Genomic DNA, 27313 nt, shown 5'->3' on the forward strand with positions numbered 1-27313 from the left:
GCTGATTGTTGCACAGCTGATCTTTGAAATGTAAAAAATGCTACTGGTTTGAGTGAACTGGTAGCTCCGACGATCAGCTGTGCAACAATCAGATGTGCCATGCAAGCCAATTATTGTCACACAGCTGATCGTCGCACAGCTGATCATTGGAGCTACTGATTTGCCCGAACCAGTAGCATTCTTTTATGTTCTGAAATAGGTTTTTTACTATCAGTTTGGGCGAACTGGTAGCATTTTTTACTATTGGTTCGGGCGAACCAATCCAAACCAGTAGCATTTCACCCCTGCATTAGATCCTCCCATGCTATGTACCATATTGGGCAGTTTAATTATATACTGTGGGTTACAATTTGAAAGTCACAAACTATTGTGGTTGTGGTGTTGGCAATTATGTAGAATTGGAATGCCATATTTGTGGGCAAGCATCAAATCGTAGAAAGCTTAGTTTCTACTAGAATAAAAAATAAGTAAATTCTTCACTGCTTGATGTCCTTTTTATTTCTTTTACTTGATGATTTTAAGAGGTCCTGGTCCATGCATTTGAGTATCCAAATGATATTTTAAATCATTTAAAGTCCTCCTTGTACAATCTTTTTATATAGTGATGAATTATATAGTTCTGGTTTATCCTGTGGCTTCACTTGTACTGGGTGGTACAGGAAACTAATTGGTTTTTCATCACTTATAATTTGTCCTGATAGGATTTCTTGGACGTGCTTGGAATACTAAAAAGCAGCTGACTAGGAAATAATATAGCAATAATGCTGCACTTATTTTGGGGCTTGCAACGATAAATAGCCTCTGTGCTGTCGCTTTGCTGGTTGCAGAGTAAAAGGCAATGAACTATATCTTTGAATGCCCTCTTTCTGTTGACTTTGATACAATGCAATATTTGTGCTTGTATCTAGACAGCCAGCAAGATGATAATAAATGCAATGTCTCTCTGGCCAACACACTTGAATTCTTGCAATGTTTATCCCAATAAGTAATGTGACAGTATGAGATGAGATTTGTGAAAGGCTTGTGGGTTTTCAGTAGAAATGACATTTTTCCAGTTTTCTTTAATTCTGACACGTAGCCTCAGTACTGACGAAAGGAATTATATACTGTAGATCTCCAGAAATGACTGTATATAACTCCCAGTAATCCCACAGTAACTACACTGATTAGGGCCTCCAAGAATTATGATTCAGCAAGATTTGAAGGAGCACAGAATCGCTATTTCTGACTTAAATCGAACCCTGTATTTATCCACCCAGAAAAGACCTTCTTTCATTTTTTTTTCTAGCTTATTCACTTCTTCATCTGTAGAGGTATATATGATACCATAAGAAAAAATACAGTCAGATTTACTTTTTTAAAAAAAAATTATAATTTAGATACCATGGCACAATAGGGCTTAAACTGGCCTAGAATAAAAGCAAGAATAACAACAATACAGGAATAATACAATAAAAATTACCCCTTGGTAACAGCATTGTATTCTCTCATTCTGGCACCAGTGACAACTATTCAATCTTCATAATCCACGCATGGTATAAAAATGCAATTATGACAGCAGAGGCATAGCACTCATTCAGCTAGGAAACAAGGAAATAATCTAAAACCAATTTAAACTGAGTTTGCATATGTTAAATATGACACCAAATCTGCAGCTGTCAAGTCTCCGTAAGGAGGGCATTCCAGAGCTACAACCCAGGATGTTACCATGAAAAACTCCCCGCTACTTACCTATGTATAGAGCTAATCATGGGAGATATTGTGCTGAAGTCTGCTCAATTTTAAGTCTAGAAGATAACCATGAGGGGAAGATCATTGGTGACTTTCCTTTGTGTAGAGTGGTTCCAGAAAATGCCTCAGATCAGGCTGATAAAATACAGAAAATGGGGATACTTTTGTTAAGTTACCAAAAATCAAGAAATCATCTTGATAAATATTTTAGTGCAAGAATAACAGTGTATAGTTTCGGGCTAAGCCTTTGCAATTAGCTACCAAGTCCTATTTAAATTTTGTCAAAAGAATCTAGATGCACATTATGCATTATTGATTATTTTAGTTGGTTATTTTATTTAATACATAATATAAACTCTATCATGTATTATTAATCTTGAACACCAGAATTCTGTGCACTAATGATCTTGAAAAATTACATCAAAAAAGTATGCTATCTCCGCCCCCACCCCTATCCCCGTCTTCCCAAAACTTCTGAAACAATCTGTGTCATTGAAAGGCTGAAGGCAAATATATTATATATATATATAATATTATATATATATAATATATGGCGCAGTGGTTAAATGCAGCACTGCAGGCTACTGCTAGATCAGCAGGTCAGCGGTTCAAATCTCACCGGCTCAGGGTTGACTCAGCCTTCCATCCTTCCGAGGTGGGTAAAATGAGGACCCAGATTGTTGGGGGCAATATGCTGACTCTCTGTAAACCGCTTAGAGAGGCCTGAAAGGCCTATGAAGCGGTATATAAGTCTACTGCTATTGCTATTGCTATTGATATTATCAAAGAAAGCTGTGTTTCATTTTACAATCCACATAAGTAAAAAAATGCTTATGAAGGTACAAGGAATGTTAGACATTATTTCTCTATATATAATGTGGAGAAATAATGCCTACCATTCCTTGTACCTACATATATGTAGGTACATAAAGTATGTTTGAATGTATGTCACTTATGTATATACGTATCCTTCCACCCTTACCTTGGCAATAGATGGTAGTGACACATCCCATATAAAAGAGATCTGAACTGATCCTCCCATAAGGATTTTTGTTGAGAATCATTGAAATTAGCATAAATGTTACATGCATTCTGACTTACTGCTGATATATCAGACTATGGTTAACTTAAATTGATTATGCTTGATTTGATATCTAAATTGGCTACTAAATTAGCATCACACTTGAAGCACAATACAATCCATTGATTCTGCAATTATAATTTGTTCTTTCTAAGGTGAAAATTTAGCTTCCAGAGGATACTGCACTTAGACTCACTTGACCAGAAGACAGAAAATGAAATTAAACATACAGCTTAAAGCTGGATGGCTGTAAATTTTAAATGTGGCTTGTTCAAAAGTGGCTTGTTCAAATAAGCTCGTAAGTGGCACACCTACAATATTATGTCTGATGAAATAGTGTGTGTATTTATAAATATAAAACTATAAATTTGTATATAAAATATGGTATGGTTTATGAATATTACCCAAGTTTGGATCGTTGGTTTTGCAAATAATAGCATTTATCTTTTTTTTACAAAGCAAAAAAAAAAAAAATTAAATGCTTTCAGATTTTGTAATCTATTAATTGATACTTGTGAGTATCTAATGACTCTATAATCATTGATAGAATAATAGAAATTATATTTTGGTTACATGCTAACTACCTAGGATAAAGGTAGTCCTCGACTTAAAAGAGTTCATTTAGTGACCGTTCAAAGTTATAACGGCACTAAAAACATTGACTCATGACCATTTTCCAGACTTATGCCTGTTAGAGCATCCCCATGGTCACATGATTTGCATTTGGATGCTTGACAACTGATGATGGTTGCAGTGTTCCAGAGTTCTGTTATTCCTTTTTGCGACCCTCTGACAAGCAAAGTCAGTGGAGAAACCAGATTCACTTAACAACTATGGTACTAATTTAATAACTGCAGTGATTCACTTAACAAATGTGACAAGAAAAGTCATAAAATGGGGCAAAACTCACTTAAGAAATTTCTCATTTAGCAACATGAATTTTGGGCTCAATTGTTAAACACTACCTGTATTTATGTCCTGGGATTTTTTTTTAAAACAGTTAGGCATAGGGACAATCTACCAGTGTTTTAGCCACTAGCTAATTTCTGTCAGTTCTCCCAATCTGCTTTTAAGTCATGCTTTAGATGCTAAAATGTCAACTTTATAATAAACTTTATAATTTACTGTGCCAATCTTCAAAATGAACTTGCTTCAAGGCGGTTTTATTCAAATTGGGCAAAGATATATCCAAACTTATTTCCAATCTGCTTTTATCCTTGTTAATCATGCCATGTTAATGAGCATAAAGGTGCTGTGCTGTACTGTATATCAAGACAGTAAACATACTGTGTTTGCTGGAAGAGCAAAGAACCAGAGAAAGGCAATATATTGAAACCTCTCCAGTACTGTAAGTTACAGGCTATGAAGATTTAATGGATACTAGACTTGTGCTTTAATTAAAGAGTTGAAATTTTTAGATGTTTAATTAAAAGCCAATTCTGAAAAAAAAACCTCTTTTGCAACCTAATAAAGGGCAAGAATGCACCTTCACTGCAGAGCTCATAAATGCCTCCTTATTTAATTATCTTATAAATTATTTTTACTATTAAAATTAATTGTAAAATTAGTGGTTCCTTTTGCTTTACAGGTATTTTATTGAATTCTCTTCACCTGCTGGAAATACATGATAGAGGACTACTCTGTCAATTGGGAAGTGGTCTTCTTCTGAATTATGTAAGCCTCTGCAAGAAAAGGCAGGTCCCTTCATTTCTGTGATGTCATTGGGACCAATACCAAAATAGAAAAGAAGGCTATAGTGGGGGCCTTAATCCTATGGTTCATAGCTTCTTAACATTTTATCATGTGGCTATTGCTAACTCCTTATTCCAGTAAGCTGCCAAATAGAAGACTTCCCAACAGAAAGAGGAGCTGTTAAGTTCACAGAAAAAGAGTAGAACCTTAAAAATCGGGGGAATTCTGGGAAACCAAAGGGGAACACTGATAGAAAGTGATAACTGCAACCTATAATGGATAACAGCACCATGTCTGGTCATCCTGACTTAAACTGGGCAGTATTATTCTGTTCAAAGGGAACAGAGTCTTCACAGGAAGACTCGGAAGGACGGTAGAGTAGGGCAAGATTCAGAAAAAAATAATGAATAGAAATACTGAGCAATAGGACTGAATCTACCCAGGAGAGTAGGTGCTAGAAGACAGAGGAAGGACAGACCATGTTCTATAACTTAATGATTGAGCCAAAGTGAGCTTTAAGAATGGTTAAAGATAGGGTTTTTTGTTCTATTCTTAACTCTAAAATAGAAGTTGAGTCTTTAGAAATAGAGCAGTATACATCCATGTTAAACTAATATTACAGAATGCAAACATATGCCACCATAACATTTAGGTTATAGAGGGTTCAATAAAGAAAAAGCTTCATTTTAAATATCAAGCCACTTCAATTCTACCAGATGGGCAGAGGAAGGAGGGGACAATGGAGTGCAATTATGAAGTTGTAGATTACACTTACAAAGTTAAGCTTGTGAATGCTGCTTGTTTTGCTTAGTGTTAATAAACCAGGAAAAATAGACCCGTACGTGCTTTCCATTAAATCCTGAGAACTTACAAAAATCCATGTGAAGTTTTACTTTGTGCATACTTCCCATTCAACCATAGGAAGAGGCAATTAAAATGAAACAAAAGTAGGTTGTATGGAGAAGCATAATTTCTACATTGGCACAATAGGATTTCATCTATGTCTCAGAAGTTGGAGAGAATGCTTAATATTCTGGGACACAATTCACACAACACATCTAATTGGAAGGGCTTAATTTAGCTCCAGACTTCCCTGGAGTTAACTTGATTAGCGTATTTTCTTAATTTACTTTTGATCCTGATAGGTAAGTAAATAATAAATGTTAATAGGATTAATTAAAACAGTGTCCCCCAACTTTTCCACCTTGGCAGCAGTGGTGTGTGTTTTTGGAGGGGTGGGGTGGTGGTGAGAGGGCATGGTTTTATGTGCATGCCCACTGATTGCATGCCCACAATCAACCCAGTTCCCAAAGGGTTGTGAATCAGTACTGGACTGCAGACTGGGGGCTGGGAACTCCTGAATTAAAACATTTATTAACTATTATCACCAAAAACATGGTGTGTAGAAATGTCGGTTGTTAGTGGAGATTCTGGTTTGTTATATGCATGAGAAAGGCTGGGTTTGTACTCTGCAACCACTGTGATGACAGTTGCCCCGCTAGTTTTCAGAAGAGCGGGACATGAGAAGACAATGGCATTTACTGGAATCCTTGAATGCCACAAAGACCAGACAGTTTATTTTATTTATTTATTTTGTCAAGCATGTATAAGATAACAGATATAAGTATAAATATTATTATGAATACAGAAAATGGATACAAAAAAGTGGGGACAGTAGGAAAGGGACGGTAGGCACATGCTTATGCACACCCCTTAAGAAAGGGCTTAGATAAGGCTGAACGATGCACCAGGGCATAGCTGACATCAAAGCTGCAGAATCAAAGAGGAATTGATAGTATTGGATCCAGGACTGCGCCTGTGATAGGAGCTGGAGCTGAGGCCAAAGGCAATCCACAGTATGTTGTAGTTGGCAGAGTTGGTGGTAGAGGTGACAGTAGAGTCTATGGAAGCCATCTGAGCTGGCTAAAGATGCCAGTTAAGCTTCTGTGGTGAGACAGCTGGCTAATTAAGGTCTTCTTTGATACAGCCCAAGGTTGTTGGTTCCTTGCCTCAGCCACAAGCTTAATTTGTGGGGTTGAGGAGGATAACCTCGACCCCTGGAATACTTTACATTTGGTGGGGAAGATTCTGGGGGGCTGCTTTGGAGGAGAACAGGAAATTTTTGGTGGTGCTTTATAGCACCATGCTAGGGAGTATCTGGTACTTAAGGTGGCTGTCCTCCATGCTGTGCTCTAGATTTAATCCTTCTGGGGACTCTTTCCCACTTGTAGATTGTGGTATCCTTTCTGTTCTGAGTTGTGATCTGTCTTACTATAGGAAGTTGATGGGCAGCATTTTGGGGTTTCTGGCTGGGCTTTCAATGCTACCTACCATGGAAGCCTGCTTCTTCAAAGACCTGCTTATTGCAGGAATAATTGGAGGTGGTTGGGTAGCCAGTGAAGCGTGAATTAGCTAGGGCCATATGAGCCCCAGGATCTTTCTCTTGGAACTGTACCCAGGTTACCACTTGAAACAACCTAGGGGTGTATTGGATATTGTCTTCCATTGAATCCTGAAAGTGTGTCAGAGTGTCTGCTGCACATATAACCAGATGTGAGCCTCTCTGATTGAAATTAAGCTGGTCTAACACTGTCCCTGATGTACAGTCTCAGTTGCTGGATTCCATTGCTGAGCTGGAATAGGGACCTTAAGGCAGGTAGTGCTCAGGGGATTTCAATTTTCCACCTGACCTCATTGAGTCTGGGACAATTCAAGAGTGAGTGACATTCAGTGACATGCGGTGAGGTTTATGGCTTGTGAGGCACTGACATAGTGGTGGGTTTCAAATTTTTTTAGACTTGTGGACTTCAACTCCCAGAATTCCACAGCCAGGCATGCTCAGTTCCGATTTGAAGCGACAGCATTTGTTTTTCTCCTTTGCAAAAAAAGTTTCCTTCTTTCATTTTCTTTTTCTTCTCCCTTCCCCTCCTTCCTCTCTCCCTCTCCCTCCTCCCTTTCTCAAACACACACACACAAACACACACACACACACAGAAGTTGGATTGGATTATCTCTCCTACCCCCTTCCCTCTCTCACTCACTCACTCACTCTACCTCAAACACACGCACGCACACACACACAAGTTGGATTGGATCTCTTTTCCAATGGCTTGAAAGCAGCTCCTCTGCCCTTCCCCCCATTCCCATGCTGCCTTCCACAAACACCTCCACCGTTGCAAATGCAGCCTGCTGTCTGGGTGGGAAATGCCTGGAACACAATAAAGCCTACCCACTCACCTCCTGCTGGCAGGCTGGGGTGAGAGGAGAGGCAGAGAAGCCGGAGGGGATCCAAGCCTTCCAAAAGAAAGAAGTTCTACCATATACCTGCTATTGGATTTGGATTTGGATTGGATTTATTTCATTTATATGCCGCCCTTTTCCCCGAAGGGGACTCAGGGTGGCTCACAATTCAAGTCAGTGAAGGGGGTACAGACAGGGGATTAAAAAAAAGACGAACATAACAATACACAATTTAAAAGCACACAACAACCATACCATTCGAGGAGTGGGGCAAAAGCTCTTTAGCCCCAGGCCTGTCGGAACAGCCAGGTTTTAAGGGCTTTGCGGAAGGCCTGGAGGGTGGTGAGGGTTCGAATCTCCACGGGGAGCTCGTTCCAGAGGGTCGGAGCAGCCACAGAGAAGGCTCTCCTCCGGGTAGTCGCCAGTCAGCATTGGCCGGCGGATGGAATTCGGAGGAGGCCTAATCTGTGGGATCTGATCGGTCTATTGGAGGTAATTGGCAGCAGGCGGTCTCTCAAGTACCCAGGTCCAATACCATGAATTGGGCAGCAGACCTGACGTTATGCATAGTAATGGTGCAATATGTCTCCAATATCACAAATATTGGAATATCCAATGTTTCCAATGTCACAAATATTTTTTCTTTCCCATAAAAATGCATTTATTTTTTTAAATTATTTTCAAGGGCTTAATGTTCAAAATCAAATATTCCATGATTTTCTGAGTCTTTCATCTGTTTAAAATCTTCTATAACTGAAACTGTGTCTTACTTTTGGCTGTTCATTCTGAATTGTTAAAGCTTATAAAGATACAGTCTCATTTATTATATACAGTATATGACTGAAGACATTGCTATGGAGTTTTCAACTTCATCTTTTTAAAGGTGTCTAAGTTCTTTAAAGTAATTAATAGGTCATTTCCAAACGCGATTAACAAAGGAAGTACAAATATAATGTCCTCTGACTAGGACTAGAGCAAGAGTGAAAAATTCCTTCATCTCCTGGTCCTCCTTCCCTCCAGAGATGATGGCCTTGCAGTCTGCTCATGAAAAGCAAATGTACGGAGCATAATGTGGGCAATCTCATGACCTCTCTTTCTCCAGAGAAGATTGAAGGAGCCAATCTACTCATTGGCTTCTTTTTCATAGCTACAATTGTCAGTACTGCTTTTTGCAGAGCTGTCTTCAGTATACCATTCTTCACCAAAAGTCTGTAACCTTTTTTTTAAGGTTAAATGTATAGATTTATACATTCTAATTATATTACCTGAGTCCTCATAACCTTGTTTATATTTAATTAATGGGAGAATGAAATAAAATAAGTGAACGTACAAGCTAATTAGAATAATATTTTAAGGAATGAATGAGATTTTTGAAAAGTTCTCCTGCCTCATAGTAGAAGGCGTTTTTTATGGGAAAGAAAAATTATTTGTGATATGGGAGACATATTGCACCATTATTGTGCATAACGTTAATCAGGTCTGCTGTCCCTATAGCAGGTATATGGTAGAACTTCAGAATGTTTGAATAAGTCACTCTGTTGTGCAGTTCATCTGTGGGCATAGAGGTGGCTCCCAGTGCTGATGGACACTTAATTATCTATGATAATACATATTTATTCTGGAGCAGTACCAATGCCTATGGATTTGATCTAAGACTTATTAACAGTGAAAGTATGCTCACCTTCCATCAGGGGGAAAATATATCAAAGGAGAAAATGCTACTCTCACAACACACCTTTTATTGTGCTTCAGCTGCCCTAAAGATGTGTGAAAGCCAAGTTTCTCCATTAAGCTGAAAAGTCCCTACGTGGTACTCTCACATTTTCTATACTAAAATGTAATTTAAAACGGATATCTTTTGACTTTATCTATGAGCTTTCTTCCTCAGTTTCTTGTATCTTGGGAGTGTATCTGGGCACTGATAATAAAGATTTGAACAGTAGTGTGTCTTGGTGTCATAGTATTTGAAACCTTTAATTTTCATTTGTTTTTACTCTTCCCTTGTAGACATCATTTCGTTACTTTGTAATTTATTTATTCTTACTACCGGTATGTTTTTAATTTCAGGTTTTAAATACTTATCAAGGATAAAAAACAGGGACTACAATAGGCTTGCATGAATAATACGTAATACATTCTTCAAAATGCAGAACAATTTAGTAGAAATGTGGAAAAATACCACTAAAGCTGCTTGCCGAGATGACATCTCTAATATTACAAGTATATAAGTCATAATAGGTCACCGAATGGATCTCTAAATGGATGACAACAGTAATGTATTGACATACGAGCTAATGCAGCCATTGACTTAGAAAGAAAATCAGTTTTGATATAAGTTCACAAGAATGGCATAAAAGAATTTAAAAATATTTAAGGAAACTAACTAAGTACATGAAACAATCTAATGACTGGGAAAAAATTGCTCATGTAGGAGAGACAATTATTCTAGAATCAAGTAAAATTTATGTATTGTACTTACTGAAAAAAATTCTAATTCCTCTTAAGAAACAGCAGGTCATTTAATAAAAGGAAATAAATAAAAATAAAAGGTATATACTTCTGGGAAACTTTTTTCTCCTTTAGAATAATACCTCTAAACTTTTAGTTTAGTCTTCCATATTCATCTCAGTTACTAAGCTCAATTTTTCAATATACAGGTAGCCCTCAACTTATGACCACAATTGAGCCCAAAATATATGTTGCTAAGTGAAACAAAAAGTTGTGACTTTTGCCCCATTTTATGACTTTTCTTGCCATTGTTGTTAAGTTATAGCACTGCAATTGTTAAGTTAGTAATACAGTTGTTAAGTAAATCTGGCCTCCGCATAGACTTTGCTTGTCAGAAGGTCGCAAAAGGTGATGACATGATTCTAGGACACTGCAACTGTCATAAATATGAACCAGTTGCCAAGCATACGAATTTTGATCATGTGATGATGGGGATGCTGCAACAGTAGAGGTGTGGAAAACAATCATAAGCCACTTTTTTCAGACCCGTTGTGACTTTGAATGGTCACTAAATGAACTGTTGTAACTCGAGGACTACCTATAGTCTCTATAAAATCTCTCTTTCTAATTCACCCTTTTTGCCATATCAGTCACCCATACCTTTCCTTCCTTTTGTCCTTCACTTTTCTTTCAGCTTCCCAAATCTTATATTATGCTTCAAAATTAGTCTCTGACCAATTTGCAGCCCATTTGGGTATCTGGTGGAGCCTATTTTTATTGCTTTTCAAATAATGATCAGAAAAAAGGAAACCCCCTCCCTGACAAAGGTAATTAAGATAATTATGATAAAACCCTAACCCCCTCGGAAAAAAACATATAGAAATAATTACTTTATTACTTTAATAGTAAATATTGTATGTATGTATGTATGTATGTATGTATATTTATATTCAAGCATGTATATGTTTCTAATATATTAAATATGTCTTTTTTTACAAAATGCTTCTTGAAAAGACATGCTTGCTAAGTTTTGGGGGAAAGGAAGTGGATTATATGAACACAATTGTGCAACAAAGGTGAACATTTTCATAGGATAGTGTTTTTTTGAATTACATACCTAGTAAACTGAATTTGACAACTGTAAAATGTAAATGGATTCTCTGCACCCTTACTATGATATTGCTGCATTGGAAAATAAATGTAAGGCTCCTTTCACTGAATAGATTGAAAACCTGATTGCACTTGCCACTTATGAGCAGATTGCCTATAGATATAGACTTTGTATGGACAAGTAGAATGAAATATGGGTTTCATTTATACCAAATATAGTAGGTTATCTCCTTCAGCCCAAACATCCTCACTCTTCCTTTCTTTCCCTTACTCCTTTGCCAACAATCCTCTTCTTGCTCATTGTTGATAGATCCTTTTCTACATATTCTGTTCCTCTTTTTCATTTTCTAGTATATTTCCCATCTTTGCCTCTTTCTGCTTCTTTTAATTATCTCTATCCTGTGTTTGAGTGTGCATGTATACATATATGTGAGTATTACGTGTGCAGATGAGTCTCCCTGTATGTATGCTTTCCACTTGAGCTGATTAACTGCAAGAGGAAGCCTAACCCTAATGAAGATAACAGCCCATAGCTGGGGGTCAAACTGGGAAGATATTTATTGAAAAATTCATTCCCAAACCACCCACTCTAGACTTGACTCTTTCATTTCCCTTCTTCTTAGCATCAACACCTAGAGATGAATTATAAAACATAATGTGATTGCATTGCTATTGACATGATAGCAGAGTTCCAATATTTGAGGGGCTGCCCAAAGAAGAGGAGGTCAATCTACACCAAAGCACCTGAAGGCAGAATAAGAAACAATGTGGATAGAAACTAATCAAGAAGATAACCAACTTAGAACCAAGCAGAAATTTTCTGCTAGTTAGAACAATCAGTGGAATGACTTGCCTCCAGAAGTTGTGGATGCTTCATCACTAGAGGCTTTTAAAAAGAGATGGCAGAGTCTGTTTGTCTGAAATGGTATATAGGGTTTCCTGCTTGAGCTGGGGTTTGGTCTAGAAGTCCTCCAAGGTTCCTTCCAACTCTGTTATTCTGTTAAGGAAATGTGTACTCGGAAGTATATGTGCTTTTTTCTTTCTCTCAAATGTAAAAGTTCAGATGTTTTTTTTCAAACACTTATATACAACCTGTTTGCTTTTGGTGTATAATCCCTGACATGCAACTAAAAAAATATGCTGCCTTCGGCCTGGTGGATGTGATATGACCACACACTGTGGCCCAAATATATCCAGGTTGTTTTGACTGATTTTGGGTATTGTTATAAAGATGAGAGCAAGAGACTGAGGCACAACTGACTGCATCATGGGTAGCATGGAAACCACCCTCTTACAATTATTTATAAATCTTTGTGATTGTGCTATATCCAACATTTTCCAGAAATAGAAGCATTGTATTATGCTCTGGAGAAAAACTGAAACTGCACCGGTTTTCTCTCTGCCTATCCATAGACTAAAGCTAGGGGCCATTAGCACTGGACACAATCTGATCCATTGGGGCTCCTATTACTTGTGATCAATAGCCTCCCTATCTAAAAGAACCTGCAGGATGCAGTTTGTAAATGCTGCTTAGTCATAAGATTAATTTATGTACTGAAAACATTTAATTGTCTGAAAAATTATCTGTTGTGATCGTAAATCTTCCAGAGTTTAATGGAGAGTTTTCAGTATGTGTTCAGTTCATGAGCCTAACAAAATATCCTTTGTGAAGCCTAAAAACTATACCAGTGATGGCAAACCTATAGTATGTGTGCCCGAAGTGGCATGCAGAGCCATCTCTCCAGGCATGCCAGCCATTGCCCATTGCTATTCTAGGTTGAAGCGTGCACATGTGCACTGGCCAGCTGGTCTTAGCGCACACATGCGTGCAAGAAACTGGAAGACCAGGTGACAGCCACACATGTGCATGCCAGAAACCTGGAGCTTGGCTTTCCAGCATGCGCATGCATGCCGGGGAACTGGAATGAACTGTGAATGAAGCTACAGTTTCATCTATGAATACTTTTTTCCTTAATGCACGTGCCTGTCTTTAGAAATGATTTTGAGAAGTGTGCTTTGCTCAAGCTCTGGGACTTGCATAAGAAAAATTCTGCTAAGACTGTGATATATTGAGACTCTGCAAAAAAGGGTTTTATTTGCCACGAGAAATGCTCTGCACCTTCATGATTTCCTACCTTTAATGTTTGAATTCTTGTGCCCCTAGGCAGTTGATAAACTTTGACTGCAAAGCGTGAGCAACAAATTGAAAATTTGTGGATAGGTTTTTATGTGGCAATTGGGACTTGTGCTTATTGAAGGTATATAGCAGATTTTTCATTGTAGAGAAAATCTATAAGCATTTAACAGGATATTAAACTTTTGTTCTGCTTTTGTGTTTTTATAGGGCATTCCCTATAGCATGAATTAAATAAATCAACCAACTTTATCTTGAACTTTTTCTCTTCTCATTTTGCAATAATATACTTTGAATCTTGAATAGCTTAGATGTAAACTATTAAAAAATAGATGAACCCGGATTAATAATTTTCATTAATGGTATATATAATGCATGGTTTTAATGTAAAAAATTCTCATTTGAAAAAGGGAATCATGATCTGACATTGCAATGCATGTCTGTTGGTAAACTTAGCTTAATAAAAAAAATATATTATTTCATCATTTCCTGAGAAGCGTCACCTATAGAGATGCATTTCCCTGATAGATATAATAAGTTGCAGCATGACATACAATGATTTCAAGTTTTATATATCACTTCCCAAGCCATTTACTTAATGTTCTAATCATTATTTTTCTAGATATGTAGTTCTGGATAGAAATATTGAATATGGACATTTAAAATGTTTGTATTTCTCTTTAAAATTATAGGTATATCTTACCAGGATATTAAAGTACAGGAAATTGTGCTAAAAGTGATGTAGTTCAGTCCATTTGTACCTATGACATCATTCAGACATTTCAAGTAGCTTAAATTTATGCATGGAAGTTGTAATACATTGAAGATTGTTGGTTTCTGCAATCTTCCAAAACACTCTTGTGCTTAGTTGAGGACTGTTGTTCTCCATTCAGATCTTCACAGCCTCTAGGCCAGTGATGGTGAACCATTTTTGCCTCGGGTGCCCACCCCCATAATTTAATGCCCCCGTGCTGTGCCTCCTGCGCATGGACATGTGACCCCTATTGCTGCCCCCCACACATATGCATGGCTTTCTTGGAACCTGGTGTGGGCGAAAACGGCCTCTCCCAACCACAGAGGCCGGAAACGGTCTGTTTTCTGACTTCTGGTGGGCCCAGTAGGTCTGTTTTTTGCCCTACTCAGGATCCAGAGGCTTTCTAGGAGCCTGGGGTGGGTGAAAAATGGCCCAACATGCAAACTGGAAGTTCAGGAAGAGACTTTAACTGTTGCCTATTTGGCCATTTTTCTCCCTCCAGAGGCTTCAGGAGGCTTCCCTGAAGCCTCTAGAGGCTGAAAATCAGCTGGCTAGCATGCACAGGCATGCTGGACAGGGCAATGCCTCGTGCATGCGAGAAATGGTTCCACATGCCTCAGAAATGACTCCACGTGCCACCTGTGGCACGTGTGCCATAGGTTCGCCATCATGGCTCTAGGCACTGAGAAAAGACATCAAAAGCATCATTTAACCTACCAGAGGCAGAGATATACAACTTGGTGTCATTAGGTATTAATGATATCTCATTGCATGGCAATGGATGATAGCACTCAGTGGCTTCATTTGGAGGTTAAACAGTAGCAGAGAAAGTACTCAACTTGGTGGCATGGACATACTTTATAGCAGGGACTGAAAATGGGACCTTGCTCCCAATCCACACTAACTGGCCTCAGAGAAAGGGAGAGAACCAGTACAGGACTGTGCTGCCAATTCTTAACTCCCGAAGCATACAAGACTAGGAAGTGCAAAAAGGTATGTTATTTGACTTTATTTATGATGATAAATTATAAAATTTATAATAATGGTAGAGATAACTTTCAAAATGTTAATAGGAACAGGATTTGAAGTTTGAAGGAAATGTTAAGCATTTTATTGTCTGATTTGGTTCCATGAAATTATCAAAAAATCCACTCAGGATTAGAAAAAAATGTATAATGTGCATTTTGTTGACTGCATAAAAACAGAATATCCTCTTTTTATATTTAAGATTACCTAGTTACTGGGATTGCCTTGGTTGAAAGTATATTATACAGAAGAAGTAGTATACAAGAAAGAGACATTTTTGTGAGCATTTGCCTCCTAAATAAATGTATATTCTACATACAAATGTTGTACTTATATATACATACATACATACATATATATTCTGTTATATATCAAAATTTTGAATGGAAATTCAGTATAGTCCTACATGATAAACAATATTTTTTTCTATACTAGTATACTAGTATACGTATAGAAAAGAGAAACTTCAGATAATGGAGATTTAATTTAGCTAACATGCCAATATAAATGTTCGATAATAGACAGAACATAAATACCTAAATTATTTCAGTTCAAGCAAAATCAATAATAGTTTTTTATTGCCCGGTAGAAAACTATGATTGCTCTTTGCCTATATATATATATGTGTAAACATACATCTTTTGCAAACTACTGTTCAGCTGTTTTGTTTTCTTTTTTGAACCAGCAATGTACATACAGAAGTCTTAACAACAACTAGGATATTTTAGAACTGATAATAAAAGAAGTGCAAAAATTTGTTATTGGAGTGCAAAAACTTGTATATGCATGTTGTTATATATATGTATATATGACAAATGTATAAAAATAAATATGTGCATCAAGATCAGCCCATAGGAAGGAAAGCAACTGATTTCCTGGAGCAGAAAGATAGGAGGAGCCAATGGTTAAGGAATTGTCCAGTAGGAGGACGTGATAGCTTGCAATCTGGACTGAAGTGATAGCTTGCAAACTGTTTCTATAGTTTCCCAGTTCAGATATGTTTTTTTTTAAAAAAATAGTTCACATTTAATTTACCATCAGCAAAGGACCGAATCAGATTAAACTTTAGGTGTGGATATATCCTTAGTGTCAACTATATTGCTATATCCTTATAATATAAGATTCACCGATGTTGGCTGTTTAATTTTGAACATAATTATGGTAATGATGTCAATGGAAAGCGTAATAAAATATATGGGTATAGTTTCATCTAAAATCTAACTGCATTGCAAAGAAGCTCCTTGGAGAAATATCAGATACCTAGATCGTATATGGTCTCAAGTGTTGTAAAAATGCCAGAGCTGTGTTGAGATTTCAGAAAATTTAATCAGAATGGGTTGTGATGGGAACTAAAGCTCTCTCTTTTTAGTGGTATGTACCAGCTGGTGATTTTTAAGACCAGAGCCACATAGATGAAAAGTTTGTGCTTGAATAGCTCCATGTATATTTTAATGTACCTTTCTATTCTTTAAAAAAATGGAAGCGTGTGCAGGGAAAAAATTTGTGTAAATTAGTCTTTCTTTGGACAAATAGTGCTTTTCTGCCTATTCTTTACTGTGATGTACTGATGCTATTTTTAATTAGTAATTCATTATCTTCACAAAATTAATATTATATTGCCATTATTATATGGCATTAGTTTCTTTGAACTCCATAACTGGTACACCTTTATATATTCCTTTTGTTTCTGGTAAAGAATCAAGGGTACTTTGAAACAAAATCATTTTGGAAATATTATATGTTTGAGGTAGTGATAATAAACATCACTGGAGGACTACTTCCAGTAGAAATGTAGGCATGAGCAACATAAGTGTATTTTGGAAACTCTGCATTGATGACAACTTTTGTAGTTAACACATATTTTGGATAATTCTGTAAATGTGCTAAAAATATGTGGACCCTTTTTGAATGCTTACATTTTTCTGCCAGAGGTGTAACACTTCAGCTTCCAATAATTCCTGCACTAATTTTTCTATCCAAATTACACACAGCCAGTGATGAATCAATTGTCCGTATTGAGACTCCATATATCCTGGCCAAACCAATATGTAATGCTAAATGGAGAAGGCTCTAATTTTAATTTGTTCACCTTCCACATATTCTGTTTTCAGGGAAAATTAATTCTTTTGCTAGTCTTTATGTGTATGGCTTCACAGATTTTATTCTTAGCTGGTAATGAGTATAACTGTGACTCTTCATTTCTTATATTCAGAGGCAGCTTTTGCTGCCTTAGAGCAAATAGATCAGCTATTCAGTTAGTGATCACTTGTTAATTCTTGGCTGAAGCTTAGAGTTGAGCCCTTAAGTGATGAGACACATACACAGAGATTTTTTTTTTGTTAACTTCAGTTAACTTTTGTGTAAATCTCCTGATTTGGGAGTCTCAACACTGATTTATGAATATACTCCAAATTTCAGAAGTACATCCTGAAATACCAATTAAAATAGGTCATAATTATTTCCCACTATATATACATTGTGATATTTTAAATTTAAGGGAGAAAAAAGGGATAAATCTCCCTTTGCTTGCAGGAGTTTGACTTTGACCCAGGCCATCTGTTCTTCCTCATAATGGTGACAAAGATGTAACAATGATTAGCTATACCGCAGTTCAGTACAGTGTTTACGAAAGTGAGGAGGAATGCCCCAAATAATGCAATAATTTATTTACCTTCTCTTTATTCTGTAGGAAATGTGTCATGACCGGGGTAGCTTGGAATATTTTGAGAATGACAGCAACCAGGGATGATGGAAATTATAGTCAAAAATATCCAAAGGTCATCTTATTGTGGAGTTTTGGCTTAGTTGAATAATTGCATTCATGAAGGAGAAAAGTAATCAGATACTATAAAAATCAAAACACTGGGAAAAATGTGAAATGACAGGGCAATTGCAGAATAACCTTGTTACTACTTTGCGGAGAAAAGGTGAATTAAGTTTGCAACCTTATACAAACTAAGGAAATCCAACTTAAGGGCACAGAATTTCTTATGGAGAAATGCATAAATTGTAACACATTTGTTCTTGAAATAGAAGAACAATTTTCAGCTTGTATTTATAAGCCAAAACACAGGCATGGTTACAAAATTGCATGCGGTTGGATGAGTTCTGTTCCATTTATGAGACAGGCAATATCTGGTATGTTCCTGTGACCTCTATGGAGCCATACTACATAAAGCATTTTTATAGTCTTGATTATGCTTTCCAAGAAAGAAAAATTATGTCTTTTTTCACATTCATCATGTTGTGAATGGTATTCAACATACTAGGAGAAATTTTGGGGGGCCGTCTACACTGTATGTGAATACCAGATATTTACATAATGCAAAATTATTGTATTATGCACCTGCCTCGGGCAGAAAATTTTGATATCATGAGAACACAATAAATAGCTATTAAATTTAGTACTGCTGAATTTTTTCTAACAGAGAAGAAAGATGTGCTTGAGGGAACTTTCTGACTTGAACAAAATTCACTTGGCTAATTTTAGTTATTATACATATGCAAATTGAAAGTGAAGGGAAGCTATTTGAGATATAGTTCAATCGAAAGCATTAAGTAATGCATCTCTTGATTTCAATAAGCTAAACAGCCTGAACGGCGTACTTTATCATTTTTCAGGAAGTATTAATATTTCGGATTAAACAAAAGTTGAACAAAGGGTCAGAAAAAACAAGAATAAGCTTGCATAAAAAGCTAGGGGTCCACAGTGAACAAAATACATAGCCTAAATTCAGATTTCAGTTTGCTAAGGCAGTTAAGTACGTGATTAACTTTAGGAATGTGCTTTGAGAGTCATTAAATCCTTGCTTGATGATGATGAGTACACACTTGAGTACATTCTTAAATGTGCTATGTGAGACATTGACAGCTAATGAGTATAAAGTGAATGTTTTAGTATGAGCTGGGGAAGGGTTGCCCTCCAAATATTTAGGACTGCAACTCTTAATAGTCCCCAGTTAGTATGGCTAGTTATAGTTATAGTAATAGTAATCTGGAGTGTATTATGTTGCTTATCCTTCCTTATGCATGCACTTGTGTGTTCATTAAAAATGCATAATGAGTCAAACTTCATTTCATTTGACCTTTTGAACTACTTACGGATGCGATACTTTGATAATGTGAAAGACCTGTTTACTCTGTATCTTTCTCTTATTAGAATACTGGATTTATTTTCACCTTTGAATGTTTTTCCAATATTTACTGTAGAATAGGTGATAGCAATAAGCATTCAAAATTGTGATTATCCGGAACAGTTCTTCCCATTTATATCCAGAGTCTAGAAAAGAATGGATATGTTTATTGCCTTGACTTGGTGTGCCATGCTAGATTAATTTACCTCTTAGATATTTTTGCAGAGGGCAGTCAGTGGCAGTTCTATGAAAGCAGCATCTATGTAACTAGTAAAAAGTGTCTCCATTAACCTTGTGAATGATGTGACAATTTGCTTCAGAGGTTTTGTAGTCTAGGAAATATGGATGGCCGCATCATCCGATTTTAGTCTTGTGCCCTCCAGATGCCTTTGAGTACAAATACAATTTCCAGCCAATGAGATTGTGAAAGCAAAATCTTGCTGCAGCTAGGATATGCTAGTCCCTCCTGGTCATCTTCACTGTCTCACTCTCAGTTTAGCCAAAGACTGAAGACTCCTTCCTCTTGCGAAATATAAAAAAAAGCATAATATGGCTATCAAAGGGGGGGGTGTATTGTGAAATGTCTGTGTGCACACGTACAGTATGTGAATGAAGGAGGGGGGAGTAGAGAAGATAGAGAAAGTGAAGCTAGGAGGGCAGCAAAAGATCTGGCCAGATGAAGAGTCCGAAAGATCTCCTGTATGGAGAATTAGTGCAGGGAAAGGGCCCCAGAGGGAGACCACAGCTGTGATATAAGGATATCTGCAAGAGGGATCTAAAGGCCTTGGGAAAGGACATTAACATCTGGGAAAACTTGACCTCTGATCGTTCAGCTTGAAGGCTAAAGACGCAGCTTGGCCTTCTCCAATTCGAAGAGACACTTGTTCGGGCTGCTGAGGCAAAGAGGCAGTCCCAGAACCAGCGAAATCTGGGGGCTGGGCAGGAGACAGAATCTGCCCTCAGTGTGCAAGGCATTGCCATTCTCGAATTGGCTTTTTAGCCATACCAGATGCTGCTTTAGGACCTCTTTCCAGAGCATGATACCATAGTTCTTTGAGACTGAAGGATGTCAATTGGGGGCGGGGGAGTAGAGAATATAGAGAAAATGAAGCGAGGAGGGAAACAAAAGATCCCAATACTCTCTCATGCTGTTCAGGGAAAAAGAATGACATCAGTAAGAATCCATTGAGGAAAACCAGTTTTATCTACAAGCTCAAATATGTAGCCTGGATGACAAGCAATGATTTGTAATTTTTACCTTTTATGATATCAGGAAGAGGTAGGTGGAAGGGGAGTAATATCACAATAACAATAGAGCAGGCGTGTCAAACTCACTACGACACATTGTCATGTGACATATCACAACTCCCCCCCCCTTTGGTAAAATGGGGGTGGGGGTAGTCAGCTGGCAGGCCACAAGTTTGACACCCCTGAATAGAATGTAGTTAAGATATAGCTGTAGAAGTTAGAGTAAATGTAGAAACAAGGATTCAAGGCTAAGAAACATAAAATCAGGACTAAGATATAGCAATAAAAAATTATGTAAAATAGATAAAAATAAAATATAGCTATATCACAGGTATAAGGAATAGAATAGGACTAAGAAGTAGAATAGGAAAAGACATATTGAAGTATTGTGGAAAGGCTACTATTTATGAAAAGCGATAATGTCCTTGATAAAAATAAGCCTTTATTTTTTGTACTTCCCAAAATATTTTTACCTCTTTGCACTCTGCCATCTTGCATTATAACCCATGGCACTAATGATGATGGGACTTTTTGTTCAGTTCATCTGGATGTCTTCAGATATTTTTACCTTATGTTTACCTTCTGAAAACACCTTGGAAAGCTAGGGGTTTTGCTAATTAAAATAATTTATTCAGATAAGATATGCACATACATTAAGCGATGTAGTGATTTAGTTTTGATTTTATTCTCTAAGGAAGTAACTTGAAAATAAGGTACTTGATTATTCTATTTAGCTAAAGTGGATTTATAATAGGAGAAGTAATATATTGGCTGTCAACTTCTGAAGTTTGTCACTTACTGGAGGAGGAGTTTATAACTCACAGCAAGGATATTTGCAAATGTAATTTGCATGTGTTACAAGCATATTCACAATTTAGTAGAGAGTTTTGGGGACGGCCTTGAAGAAAGCATTCAGCAGTATTTGAAAAAAAAAAAATCAGCTTAACTTGGAAAGGCAGAAGAGCATGAGAAAGAAACTCAAATTACCCTAAATTGGCTCTCCTTGGTATAAAAAGGGAAAGAAAAACCATGTCAGGCTTTTAAGATTCTGTAATTATAGCTTATATTAATAAAGCAGAGTTCTAAGATTGCTCACGGCTTACATTTACTAAACTTCTACTTCAGAGGGCTAACATTACTGTACTGTGGGATGCAGTGGTGTGATTCAAATTTTTTTACTACCGGTTCTGTGGTGTGGCTGGGTGGGTGTGGCTTGGTGAGCATGACAGGCGAAGGTTTCTGCCAAATCCCCATTTCCTCCCGCTCAGCTGGGACTCAGGAGGTAGAGAATAGATAGGGGTGGGGCCAGTCAAAGGTGGTATTTACCGGTTCTCCTAACTACTCAAAATTTCCGCTACTGGTTCTCCATAACTGGTCAGTACCTGTTGAATACCACCTCTGATGTGATGTTTCTCATAAAGTTTATATATTTTAGAAACTATTCAATAATATTTCATTTTAGAATATGCATTTAATTAGAGACTATTTGTTCTACAAATAAACTACAATAGCTATTTGTAAAACAGATAAATAACAATAGCTATTGTTATTTAGGTATTATAAGAGATATCTTCTGGGCCTATATGGAATTGATTGATCAGTTATCAGGTTTTAAAAGTAATTAATTTTTAGGTTTCTAAATTGTTTGACTATGCTTAAAATATAATGAACCCTATCAACAACAGAGTTATTCTCTCTAATAAAATGTAACTTGTAGCAAATGTTTTTCCCTTCTATCTTTTCCTCCCATTTTTTAAACTGAAGAATAACTATGTTACTGTAGATGAAATTCTTCACTATGGCCTAGATCAGGGGTGTCAAACTCACATCATCATGGCCATGTCATGTGATGTATCAGAACTTTCTCCCCCCTTCACTAAACCGATGTGGGTGTGGCCAATACGTGACGCATCTGGCCTGCAGGCCGGAAGTTTGACACACCTGCTTTGAAGAGAATATCTTTTGTTCTAATATTGTTTAATTGTAATAACTAAGCTACTTTTAAGGAAAATAACAGTATTAATAGTAGCTGATATTCTGCTTACATTTGGAGCAATTACTCAACATGATTTTCTTATCAAAATTATGCTTTACTTTCAAAGGCCTATGCATTATTTTTTCGCCCAGGATTTCTGATGATCACACATCCATTGACTCTTGTAACCTTTCATTTCTTACATAAAATAGAACATCTTGGTGACTGTTCGGTTTCCATGGAGACTCTCTTTGAATGCAGTTATAATTAGCATGCTGCAGCCACAGTAGATTGTCCTTTAAAAGAAATAAGAACATCGTAGAAAAGATGTGTTATGTTGTCAAGTTCATAACAGGTAAATGGAAGCAGTTTCTACAAACCATGAGGGCACACTATGATTTGAGGCAAATCAGTTTACTAAAGCCTTAAAGAAACTAATCTTCTGATTTCTTTTACCCAGCATGTGCAATTGTTAAAAACCCACATTTGGCTATATGCATAAATTATATTGTTTTAAAACTTATTATGGTCTGGCTGTGAAACCTATTGGTCTGAGATTCATGTATATATATGATCCACTCGTGTCAATTATTTGTGTCACATATTTGGAACTGTGATAACTGCAACTGCAAAGAAGTGTCCCAACTTGACGACTATAAAACTTATGGACTTCAACTTCCAGAATTCCCTAGTCAGCATGGGGATTCATGACTGACTGGGGAATTCTGGGAATTGAAGTCCATAAATCAAGATTTGGAGACTCCTGCATTAGTGTCTTCAAAACTGTTAACATGAATTCTGTGTATTACTTAAGCATACTGATGGGGAAACTAAAAAGATGGGATTTTTAACATTTGTGCTCCCTTGAGCTGCATTTAGTAGAATCAAGCAGTTAGGCAGAAGAAAGTGTAGGAGAATGAATCCAGTTCTGAGAGATTAAGAGATTTAGTTGAAGAGATTTGTGAAACGAAAAGATACAGAGACTTAACACAGTTTTTAGAATACAACCAGAATAGGAATATTATTAACAAATGTGATCTAGGTTATGGAAGAATCAGTTGTGGTAAATGAATATGACAAAAGAAATATTCATTAACAGTTTCAGGGTTAACAGCATTTAGCCTAATTTCTCAAAAATGGTCACACGACTTATTCTTAAATAATCGTAAAGCCAGCTGCCTAGATAATTCACTCTCTCAGTCCTAAGAAGAAGGTAACAGCAAACTACTTCCCAAATCTGGCCATGAAAATGGCTTTCCATGCAGTCACTTGGAGTCAATGCTTACTCAAAGGCACTTCTTCCCACACAAAAACCAAAACAAAACAAAACAGCCTCCAAAACCACAACACCCAGCAAAGAAATCATATTTAGGTGTTCAATTTGTTGGTTAGCCACAAAAAGAAAATAAATATCAGTTTCAAGAATTCAGATTTCAGACATGAAGAAGCATATTGGGATGTTTGAATGCAAACTTTTTCAAAAGACAGAATAATTTGCACATATAGTGGAGATGAAGAATAGTTCAAGCTAGATAATTGTTCAGCTTGAGGATACTAAGAAATAGTTGAATAAATATTTCCCTTAGTGAATGGTTAGGCAGGATGGTGACTTTGAGCATCCATATATCTATGGACATCTTCTGTTGTCAGGGTCCTTGATCTATCGGATTCTCTAACATCATCAAAAGTGGGGTCTCTGAAGTTTAGAGGCACCTTATAAGTAAAGGTGCTGTTTTACAACATAACAGTTTCCCTTTTAAATTAGTATAAAAAATAAAACCTAACCCTATAACTGTTTTTATTTAGACAGCCAATGAAAGTAGAAGAGCAAAAATGGGTGGGCAAAATAATTACATTACTATATTAATTGAATTTTATACCAGCCTTAAATTGAAGCAATCCTATTCAGATTGTGTTTAAGTTTAACAAGTAATTTAGAAAAATAGCAGTTCTATGAAATGTTTATTTGGGAAAATTTCTTCCATTTCTTTCTCCTATTCAAGCTTGAGAGAAATCCTTTCTAGAACAAAATTCCCTTCCGGTTCCTGGCCCATTATTCCAGGAATGTTAACAGCATATAATTCTGGGGGTTTGATTTTTGTTTCTATTTTGCTTTTAGGATGCAAAGTGTGTGTTAAAAATGTCTGGGAGAAAATGATATTTTCTTAAAGATGGGATCACATCTGAAAATCTTTGACCAGGTGGACCATACTTTCCAAATGCATAATTGAGTAATCAGTAGTGAGATTTCCAAATATAATCAGCAATGCCTACTTAAACTACAATATTGTTAGGCAATAAAACCAGCCAAAGTGGTTTTAAATGCAGAGTATATATCTTTCTAATAATCTAGTTTTATAATGAATCAGAGAGCCACTTTGTGTGGTGGTTAAGGCAATAGCTATAGAAATCAGAAGATTGTGAGTTCTAGTCCCTACCTTAGATAAAAAGCTAATTGAGTGACCTTGGGCAGTTCTTCCCTTTCAGCCCTTGGAAACAGACAATAGGTAGCATATTTTTCGGAGTATAAGATGCAAAAAAGAGGGTGAAAATTTGGGTGCATCTCATACATTGAATACAGCACTTTTTGGGCTCCCGAAACTCCGCCCCCTTTTCAAAAATGGCCATGCATAGCCTTTAGAAGGCTTCCAGAGTGCTCCTGGGAGCTGTGGAGGGAAAAATTAGTGAAAAATGGACTGGTTTTTTGCTCATTTTTGCCCCCACCCCACCCCAGGAGCACTCAATAAGCCTCCTAAAGGCTATGCATGCCCCCCCTTTTTTGGGGGCAAAAATGGGCCCACTTTTGCGAAAAACAGGCTATTTTTGGGAGGTCTGCAGAGTGCAAAAACTTTTTTTTTAAATTTGCCTCTTCAAAATTTTGTTGCGTCTTTTACTCCGAAAAATACGGTAACTACTTTTGAAAGAAACTTGTCAAGAAAACTTCAGGGACATGAAGGCAGAATAGAAACAATGAAACTGGAAGTACAACGCCTGTTATGTTGCAGTCAAGGAAGGTGGATCTCAGAACTGATAACAAGTATAACAAGTGCATCCACAGACAATAGCAATATTAATGTATGGATATAGATTTGATCAGAATGTCATGGTCATGCAGTTGTAAAAGCTGGTGAATTTGTATGTAGGCTGCTTGAGGTTATTCAAAGATTTTTGAGTTGGCTTTTACCATTATTTCATAGTATAATGACTAATTCCATTGTGACTACAAACAATTGTCAGATATCAGTTGTAAATCGATGGCTATCTCTGCAGTTTTTGCCTTTACTCTCCTTAAGGGCTTAAAAATCAATATGTTCTATACAGGTAGTGATCAACTTATAATCTTACATGGTTGAAACACATTCAGCTTCTTCCATTAATTTTGTTTGTGGGATGCCTGCTGGAAAGTTGCAAATGACAATCATCGACTCCTAGAAAGCCACAACTGTAGCAAAAACATGTGCCTGAATTCTGACACATGACCATGGATATGCTACCATGTTTGAGGACCAGTCATAAGCAGTGGTGAAATTCAATTTTTTTTAACTATCATTTCTATGGGCGTGGCTTGGTGGGCATGGCAGGGGAAGGATAATGTAAAATCTCCACTCCCTCCCCACACCTGGGGGAAGGATACTGCAAAATCCCCATTCTGTCCCCACTCCTGGGGGAAGGATATTGCAAAGTCTCCATTCCCACCGCACTCCAGGGAAAAAATACTGCTAAATCCCCATTCCCTCCCCACTCCTGGGGGAAGGATATTGCAAAATCGCTTCTCGGCCTTTTGGCTAAGATCAAGTGTAGTATCATTCCCACACCACTTTGGGACCAGCCAGATGTGGTATTTGCCGGTTCTCCAAGCTACTCAAAATTTCCCCTACTGGTTCTCCAGAACCTGTCGGAATCTTCTGAATTTCACCCCTGGTCATAAGTAAGTTTTTTCAATGCTGTTGTAACTTTAAATGGTTGCTAAATGAAAAGTTGTAAGTTCAGGATGAGATGTAGACCAAATACTGCAATCAAAATAACTTCCCAAAATTTTAAATTATGGTCTCCATAAAAAGGTTCATTTTTAAAATATTTGAAAGCTGAAGGAAATTTAGTCCTCGACTTACAACCATTTATTGAGTGACAGTTTGGGGTTACAACAGGGCAGAAAAAAGTGACTTATGACCATTTCTCACACTTACAACCATTGCAGGATCCCCATGGTTACAAGGGTTTGTGTGATCCTTGGGGTATAATGATGCCAAAGGTATACTTTTGAGAAGATTAAATCATGTTGAGTTCCAAATGAAAGTAAACAGGGAAACGAGGCTGTTGTTTTTGGGAAACAGATCCATTATCTTTTCTCAGTTAAGAAAAGCCCCCTCCCTCTTTTTGGGAGCTAGGCACGATATTCTCTAGATTTACTTAACAACTGTGTTACTAACTTAAAAACTGCATTGATTAACAACTATGGCAAGAAAGATGGAAAAATGGAGCAAAATTCACTTAACAACCATCTTGCTTAGAAACAGAAATTTTGGGCTCAATTGTGGTTGTAAATTGAGGGTTACCTGTAATACATCTCCCAGGATCTGCAATAGCCATTGAGAAATTCTTTTTCACTAAAGGAGGTAAACTGACACCAACTTAGATCCAGTTAGAATATGGAGCCCAGGTGAATCTTTTATGTTGGGAGAAATTTTTTTTTGAATTTTTATTTTATTTTAATTGAACAAAAACACAAAAAATCATCCAA

General features: G+C 37.0%; 1 protein-coding gene and 1 pseudogene across 1 annotated transcript in view; both read left to right on the forward strand.

The window, feature by feature from the left end:
• The window catches only part of SLC44A5 (solute carrier family 44 member 5), a 160797-nt gene that overhangs the window by 35870 nt on the left and 97614 nt on the right, over positions 1 to 27313 (forward strand). The window lies entirely within an intron of this gene.
• LOC116509809 lies at positions 26338 to 26392 on the forward strand (annotated as a pseudogene).

Source organism: Thamnophis elegans, chromosome 5 (genome assembly GCF_009769535.1).
Source record: "Thamnophis elegans isolate rThaEle1 chromosome 5, rThaEle1.pri, whole genome shotgun sequence".
Lineage (NCBI taxonomy): Eukaryota > Metazoa > Chordata > Lepidosauria > Squamata > Colubridae > Thamnophis > Thamnophis elegans.